General features: G+C 30.7%; 1 pseudogene; it reads left to right on the top strand.

Annotated features, from left to right (window-relative positions):
- Positions 1-6,233: 6,233 nt before the first annotated feature.
- On the top strand, positions 6,234-7,601 carry LOC113380825 (annotated as a pseudogene).
- The last annotated feature ends 1,530 nt before the right edge of the window (positions 7,602-9,131 follow it).

Genomic DNA, 9,131 nt, shown 5'->3' with positions numbered 1-9,131 from the left:
AATTCGTCGTCAAAAGGAACGTCTCATTCATATTTTGAATTCGCAAAACTTTGTCTAACGTTCTTCGGATTCGAAATCGGAATAGAGGGAATGTCCTTCTTCGATGAATGAAAATTAATATAAAAGGCACTTTAATAGATTAAATAAGTAGATATATATATATATATATATATGTGTGTGTGTGTGTGTGCAGTGCTGGATTTACAGTAGGGGCAATCGGGGCTACTGCCCAGGGCGGCAAATTTTTGGGGGCGGCAAAATTTGAAGAGTGAGAAAAAAATTCTATGCAATATAATTAACTTTCTTTAACAACGTTTTTAATTTCAAGAAATACAATTAACAAAACATAATTCGATTGCAATGCAAAATTTGGGTTGAAATAACCGATTATTAAAATTTATTATTTTGCCTTGCCTCCCACTCCAAACGTAAATTATCAAATTGGTTAATAAGTTATCAAATTTGGCAATTTGGTTAATATAAAGATCCGTAAACAAGCTGAAAGTTTAAGAAAAATATGTCCTTCAGTTCTCGAGCCCTCTTAATATGAGGAATTTGTGCACTAGTGACGCATGGCATTGTGCCTTAAGACAAATTACTGAAACTTTACGTACTGAAAATTACATTTTATAAAAAACTTTAAAATTTTTTGAAAAATGAAAAAATTGACTTTAAAATCACATTTTTTGTATTTTGAAATTTTTTGAAAATTATGAACTTTTTGCAAAGCAATCAAGCTCTCTAGCTGTTTCAGAGAAGAAATATCAAAACTCAATTACCATTTTTTGAAACTGCCTGTATTTCCCATCAGTACAAATCTAATATTTTTTTAATTATTCAAGTCGATTTCGAGAACACGGATCAACCGATTTAAATGATTCAATTCATATTGATAAGGAGACGTGCTGATTAGTTATTGGCCAAGGCGGGTCCAGCTGTTTTGAAGATACGGGCCAAAATGCCAAAAATGAAAATTCAGTTTTTGAGAAAAGCGTTCGTAAATATCATTCAAAAAAAATTTCATGTATTGACGGAATAAATAACTGCTTAAATTTGTGGGAGGTAGGTTCAGTGGTTTCGATGATCCAATAAAAAAAATTGAAAAAAAAACATTTGGCGGACAAAAGTGATCATTACACATACGCACATCAAATTATCAGATATTTTATAGATATTTTAATAAGTATACATTTTGTTTACATATATATGCCTTATGTAACATTCTTTATCCGTTAAACTGCGATACGGCGCTTACGCGCATCTTTATTTTGTCACTACGCAGGTAAAGCAGCGCGATTGCTTTAAAAAAAGGTTTGAAAGTTCGTAATATTTCAGGGATGGGGCGGCATTTTTGTGATTGCCCCGGGGCGCCAAATTTCTAAATCCGGCCCTGTGTGTGTGTGTGTAATGTGTAAATAAATATTTCAAATATTCGCCAAGCAGAAAAAGTTTATACTTATATCGGTTTGATGAAGTTTTTTGCAAGGGTTCCAGAAAACTAACTTGTATTAAAGTTACAGTTATCACACATTTTTAGTTTTACTAATAAACACTATTTGGCATAAAATAAATAACACTACTGCAGATTGAGATTTATTTAAAATGATCTGCATGATGGTGTGCACAAATGAAAATAAAATCCAATAAGTCAATCACCAACAAAAACAAATACATATTATGTCTTCCAATACTTTCAACCAACGACCCGATAATCTGTTTTCAAGTATTTGCAATGTATCATTCATGCAGAAAGGATTATTTAACACAGATTTATAAATGATTTTAATACTTTGAAAACGTTTTAATTAACGCCTTTTTGTTTTAGGAAAAATATATTTATTACTTTTTACTAGTTATTGCGCTTACAGCAAATTAGCCATAGATAAACAAGTACAAATTAGCCAAATCCTTCTCCGTATTCTACAAATATAAATATTTAAGATTTATGCAACAAACAAAACTAAAATATTTATCACACTATAAATTAAAGAACGAATGAATAAAAATCGATCAAGGCGCCAATTCTCGAATAAAAATTATGCTATGGTAATGTATGTTACGGGTCTATATTCGTATGAGTTGGAAGTAACAAACTGTCATAAAGATATGAATTTGCTGTGTGATCAGACGTTTTACACATAAAATCTAACCTGCAAAACACACAAACGTCAAATTAGTGGTGAATGGCATCGTGCCTTAAGTCAAGTTTCTGGAACTTGCCGTACCTTAATGAATTATTCGAGGAATATTAAATGTTTTCAAATAGATTATTATAAATAATGTAACTTTTATTATTCTTATTTTATAAAAATTAAATAAACAAAACCTAATCAATGGGATTTAAAATGAAGAACATTGTCAAGTTTTTAATAAACTGAATTGCATAGTTAAAATTATTTATTTGAAGTATATAAGTGATGTTTAGAATTTTAGCTAGAATTAAAATTAAAACCCGAATTATTTTTCGATATTCAAAAAAAATTAATTTTTCGAAAACTAAAAAAAAAAAAAATTAAAAATATTCTTTCTCCAAAAGCAACCGTTTCGTTTACACAAGTAGAAAGGTTTTTAAATCATTCAAATCGAATTTTAGTTCTCTCAAAAGCTGCCATGTTTTGCACATTTAGCACATTTGCATCTCCGAAACGGCTGTACCTGCCATTGCCAAAAACTAATCACTTTTTACTATCATTCCGAATAGAATGTTTTTTTCTGAGATATGCCAAAATTCAGTAACCTTCAAAACGTGAAGATATGCAAAAAATTTTATTTCCGATTTTTGGCCCATGACTATAATTTAGCCTGCGGGAAGTTAATAATCATAAGTGCGTCTTCAAATTTAAATATCATAAGTGCATCTTTCTGATATCAAATTGATAGCACCTACGTGAGGTTAGGCTTTATGTGTAAAAGGCTTGATTGCACAGTGATTACATAGCTTTTTGACAGTCATTCGAAAATAGATCCGTATTATAGCATTGTCATAACATTTCTAATTTATCCATGAATTGGTTCCTAAAATTATTAAAACAGTATCACAACCACTAATATTCCAAAGAACAGTATTCCAAAATCCAAAAATACATAATTCAAGATAAAATATATAACAATTCTAATGTTTTGTTATCTAAACAAATCTATTTAATCACGAATGCAACAACAATTGACAACTATTATCCATTTTAACCAGTTATTCCAACACTTCCTCCGCCGTCCTCCACCGGCCTACGCCGAAACCTAGTCGCTACGATTCCCAAATACCTACGCTTCACGCATTCCAACCTGAACCATCTCGCCGTCCTGGTCGCGCTGCACGCGCGTCCCATAAGCACGTCCCTCCCTTACACCAACATTTCTCCCCACTTCGTCGAACGCGACGCGATATCTAGGGAAATTCAGTCAGTAAGCACTCGGCTTGCAACTCGGACGGATGCCATTTTTCGGAAAAATCGATAATAAATCGATGTCAATGGTAAATGGTTTCGGGAAAAATTGGTAAACAGTTGTGAAAGAATTTTTGGTCAGTTTGGATGTTTTTAACATTTATTTGATGGTGAAAAAAATATTGTACATGTTGGGGTAAAAAAAATTTGGTTGTAATTTATTTTTGATTGGTGCTGGTGATTTTGAGAATTTTTGGTCGGTGATCAAAAATGTATTAAAAAGTTATATAAGTGTTTTTAGACAAGCTAATCTTTTGGACAGTGTTAAATAAAATTGTTCGTGACATATTTAAAAAAAAAAAAATAAACCAGTGGAGAATTTCAAAAGGGTTGTAAAATAAAGAGCGTTTCAATTTGTGAAATTAACATAATTTGTGTTAAATAAATTGTTGTAGTTTACAAAAACTCAAGATTAGTTTTTATCAACTCATTGGTCGTGACAAATTTTTGAATTTTAACGAAAAAGTGATTGAATTATTTATAAAAAATAATAATTATTCATTTATATGTATATATGAACAAACTCTAGTCGATGTGGTTACTCAAATTAGTGAAATTAAAAGAACTATTTCATTTAATTTTAGACGTAAAAACAATAGTAAGTTGCTAAAAATAAAAACAGTATCGGATGTATATTTACTCTCGTTTTGTTTATAAATTACAAACAAGTAGAAGAAATTTATTTATATTCTGTGAAATTTAAAATGTTCTCGTTACTAAAAATTAGTATAAAATGTGTTTTTACTAACAAAACGCTCGTGCTTACACTCGAGGGTTGGTAAATTAAAAACGCAATTAAACTAAAACAAATATAAACTATTTCTATGTTATAAACTATTTTAAAATTTATGGCAAATTATAAAATTGCATAAAATAGTAATTTACTCTTTAAAATGCGATTTACTATTAATTCTATTTTTGGATTAGGATCAGAAGAATAGTTGTGGAAATCGTACTATAAATATTATTAGTGAAGAACTGTACTATAAATAGTACGTTAGTGGTGAACTGATGATAAATTTGACAGTGAAATTTCAAGTTGATTTAAAGTGAAATTAAATTTAAGTGGAAAGAAAATTGGATTTTATTCAGAAGGATTTTTATTTTGTGGTGAGTAGTTTTTTTTATTAATTTTATAATTTATTATAGATTTATTGTTGTAAATATAAATATAAAATTATATATACATATAATTGTATACACACACGCATATATATATATATATATATATGCGTGTGTGTGTGTGCTATTAGTCTAATTTTTCAACTATATATAATTTACAGAAATACTATCAAAGCCTTTTAACTTGCATCTAAATTCTTCCGTAAAATTGGTGTGAAATTTTTTCATTGAATTATTTACAATTATTTATTATTAATTTACTATAAAGAATTATCAATTTACTTACTTTTAATTTATTTTAATTAATTTAATTTAGTTCATTTATTTTCCCGAGCGACGGTATTCCAACGTAAACCATATATAGACTGATATTGGCTCCAAACCTTGTTATTATAGAACTATATTATATCAAACAATGTTGGAAGTAAATTAATTTTGTGCCAATTTTATTGATACAGAATGCTTCATTTATTTGATCCGATTGGTGTACTTTTCCTGATTTTTCGAAACCAATATTTTAAAATATACTAATAGGTTATTTAATATTTACAAAATTTCCAAATATGTATATATCATTTATATCAATAGAATTATCCACAAGTTACGAGATTTAAAATAAGCAATTATATTTGTTTGTTTACCAATCAAGCCTTAATATATTTTCTATATTTACTTAAATTCTCAACGGATTTTATAAAATAGTTCTAAACTTTAAAAGATTGAAAAAATATCTAAGCTGCATTTATCAATTCAAAATAGAACCAAAGTGGCATATTTTTCTATGTGTATAATTTTAAAACTAGCAATAATAATATATAAATAAATACATATTGATTTTCATTAAATATTATTAATTGCTATTAATTAAAACTTTAAATGAATTAATAAATGAATATATTTAGATTATAAATATATAAAAATAATTAATAAGAAAATAGGTAGCATTGATTAAATATAAAAATATTAAATTAGAAAGAAATATTCCAGAAATTCAGGCTAAAAAATAGGAGAACCCACTATAAAATATATATAAAATAAATACAAATATCGGCTCATCCGACCGTCAATCTGTCTGTCTATTTGTCTGAAGTAATTTTAATTCGCGTTCAGAGAAAAAATCCTAATAACCCGCGGCTATTTTTTTTCGCAATCCGTCTAAAAATAAAAAGACTTTGGAAACATCGAAAGGTAAAGAAGAAAAGAAAATATAAAAAGTTATTTATACAAACATTTATATATATGTGTGTGTGTTATAAAATTCTAATGAATCTGAAAAATATTATTCTCATGCTGTTCAATAATTTATTATTAATATACATTTGATTTAATCAATGCAATCAACTTTAAACGTCTGTGTCTATTTTTAGATTTTATTTTGATTTTTTTTTAAAATAATATCTAATGTAAATTTTTCGTTCTAGGTCAGTTTTGCCACTACAATAGCCAACGAAATGGCAAAAAGCATCCGTCAGACGTCACAACACTAAGATAAGTTTTTAACGAATCAATAATTAAAATTATATATGCGATTTCTAAAAACAACGTAATTCATTATGGCTACTTCTGAATCCAGTGCAGTGGTGATCGAACACTCGCTAAAATACTTTGTCACCCATCAAAAATGCACGAAGACGAATTTGTAATTGGTCATTTCGTAAATCATTTAATATGGCGACTCTGAGCACCATCAGTCTTTTAGATCAAAACCCTCGTTTGATCCAGTACACCACAAATGTCCACCCACTGGATAAGAATGCATCCTTTACCCTGGAGTCGACTAATTTTACCGACACCGATGTCCAGGAGTGGTCCAGTGTTGTAGGTCTTGTCGCCAAATCTTCTATCATGGTGCTCATTATCATCGCCGCCATTTTTGGTAATCTGCTGGTAATCGTTTCGGTTATGAGACACCGCAAGTTGAGGATCATCACCAACTACTTTGTGGTGTCCCTAGCCTTGGCAGATATCATGGTCGCTATGATGGCGATGACGTTCAACTTTAGTGTCCAGTTGACGGGACGATGGCTATTCGGTTATTTTATGTGTGATGTTTGGAACTCTTTGGATGTCTACTTCTCTACTGCTTCGATTCTGCATTTGTGTTGTATATCTGTAGATAGATACTATGCCATTGTGAAACCTCTGAGATATCCAATAAATATGACTAAACGAGTGGTTGCTGTCATGATTTTGAATACCTGGGTATCACCAGCGTTGTTGTCCTTTGTACCGATTTTTCTGGGATGGTACACAACTGAGGAGAATCAACGGTTCCGTGCGGAGCATCCAAATATCTGCGAGTTTGTGGTCAATAAGTGGTACGCAGTAATATCGAGTTCCATTTCTTTTTGGATACCTTGCACGATAATGGTGTTTACGTATCTGCAAATTTTTCGCGAGGCGGATAAGCAAGAGAAGGCGTTGCACATGCGCCAAGGTAAAGCCATGTTGATGCATCGTCCCAGCCGAGATTGCGGACATAACGGTGATGTTCTGTCATCGTCAGGTGGCTCATCCAAAACATTGACGTTGCATGAGATTCCGGATGAGCCTTTGCACACCCAACCAAGGACAGAAACATTATCAAGATGAAACGCGAGCACAAAGCTGCGCGGACATTGAGCATCATCATGGGCACCTTCGTCTTGTGCTGGCTGCCATTTTTCTCGTGGTACTTAAGTACATCCTTATGCGGAGAAGCCTGCTACTGTCCCGACGTAGTAGTTGCCATAGTATTCTGGATCGGTTACTTCAACTCTACCCTGAATCCTTTGATATACGCTTATTTTAATCGCGACTTCCGAGAAGCCTTCAAAAACACTTTGCAGTGCGCATTTTGCAGCCTTTGCAAAAATCAGCCAGTTGATCTAGATGATTTGGACCACCATACTAGGAGATCCTCCCTCCGTCCTTATGAAGACAGGAAGAAGAGCGTTTATTCCGAGACTTATCTGAAGCACGTGGACCGACGGAGGAGTTCGGAGTTTGGTTCGTCTTTATGAGTGGAACTTGTTTCACCTTATCCAGATAGGGTGACGACCAGTTTCTAGTGAAGCCAGGAAACGCTGGTGTAAAACACCAGCGGGGAGAACTGACTATTGAGCAACACCATGATTATAAATATAACTAGAATTAGTACTAAATATATTAATTTTTTAAGTGTCGCCATTGTTGATGGTGGAACTTCTGTGAAGTTGACTGATGTTGTTTTTTACGTGAACTAGGCTCTAACTAGTTATAAAAATATATAAATGTTAATACTCATCATGTAGGCGATATCCTTTCCAATCAATAAATGTTCTTCCTTCCTCGAGCCGGATGTCCTTCCGTTTTGAAGTTTCCGTTGATATTTAGATGTGATGGATATTATAAAAATGTGATATTATTATTTAATTAATCTATTAAATTTAGATAAGGAGTTATAGTAAATCGATAATTAGTTATAAATAGAATGTGACATATTTTTTTGAGAAATATTTCTGTTGTGATGTTGAAATAATTTTCGAACTGGTGTACTTTTTGGCTAATAATTTATCTGTTTATTTAGCGAATTTGAGCAGTATTCTACAATTTTGTGTAATAATAAAAATCTCTACATCAACCGAGTATGCTCATAATTGACAATAGAAATGTTAGTGTTGTGTTTTTTTCTATTATCAGATTATTAATATACACTCACAAGTTGTTTTGAACAGGATTTATTAAAATTTGTGTTATTTTTCTATTATTCATTCGGTACACCAGTTCGCGTACTGTAAGTTCTTCCTAGTCCGATTTGTGAAGCGAGCAGCAATCATGTTTGAAAAAAGTATTAAATTGTTTAAATAAAAACGTATGAATTCGTTTACAACTATTTAATTTATTAGATAACAACATATAATTACGATAGATTCAATAAAAATGCAATACGTAGATTGATATTAAATAACAAAAATATAATGTTTAGTGTATATATAGCAAGCGAAATAAAAGTGATATGTAACGAAATACATTAATTCTTTGTTTGTTATTTACTTTTGCGTATGTTGATCCTTGCGATAGAATTTTATTATTTTTTATAATTATTGGTACATATATGTATATATAATTTTTATTAATTATTCCATCGTTTAATCCAATTATTTTTGCCATGAAATGCGTAATAGCAATTTGGCGTAATCGTATAATTAATTTATAATATTGAAATGTGTTGATAAATCAATTTTAGGTTGTTATTAATTGAAATCGTACATTGGGTATGGTGCGAGAGCATCACATTGTGCTTACCACAATTTTCTCTAAAATAATATGTCAGTAGACTTCTTTCCTCTTTCATATGTCGATTTTTTATTGTTTTTTATTTGTACCACATCTGAGGTAATTTTTGTCTGTTGCATTCTTAGAATCAATGTCTCTGATCCTTATAGGGTCATCCTCTAAATGCCTTAATTTGTCAGTTTCTGCTGCAAGCCCTTCTGTATTGTCCTACTTTTGCGCAAGGCTTCCTTGACGATTGCGAATCTATTATTTATATATATATATATATATATATATATATATATTATATATATATATATATATATCTTT

Source organism: Ctenocephalides felis, unplaced genomic scaffold, assembly GCF_003426905.1.
Source record: "Ctenocephalides felis isolate EL2017-DRISC unplaced genomic scaffold, ASM342690v1 CF-g0.4_SCAFFOLD_00845, whole genome shotgun sequence".
Lineage (NCBI taxonomy): Eukaryota > Metazoa > Arthropoda > Insecta > Siphonaptera > Pulicidae > Ctenocephalides > Ctenocephalides felis.
This window is presented reverse-complemented; position numbering and strand designations above follow the sequence as displayed.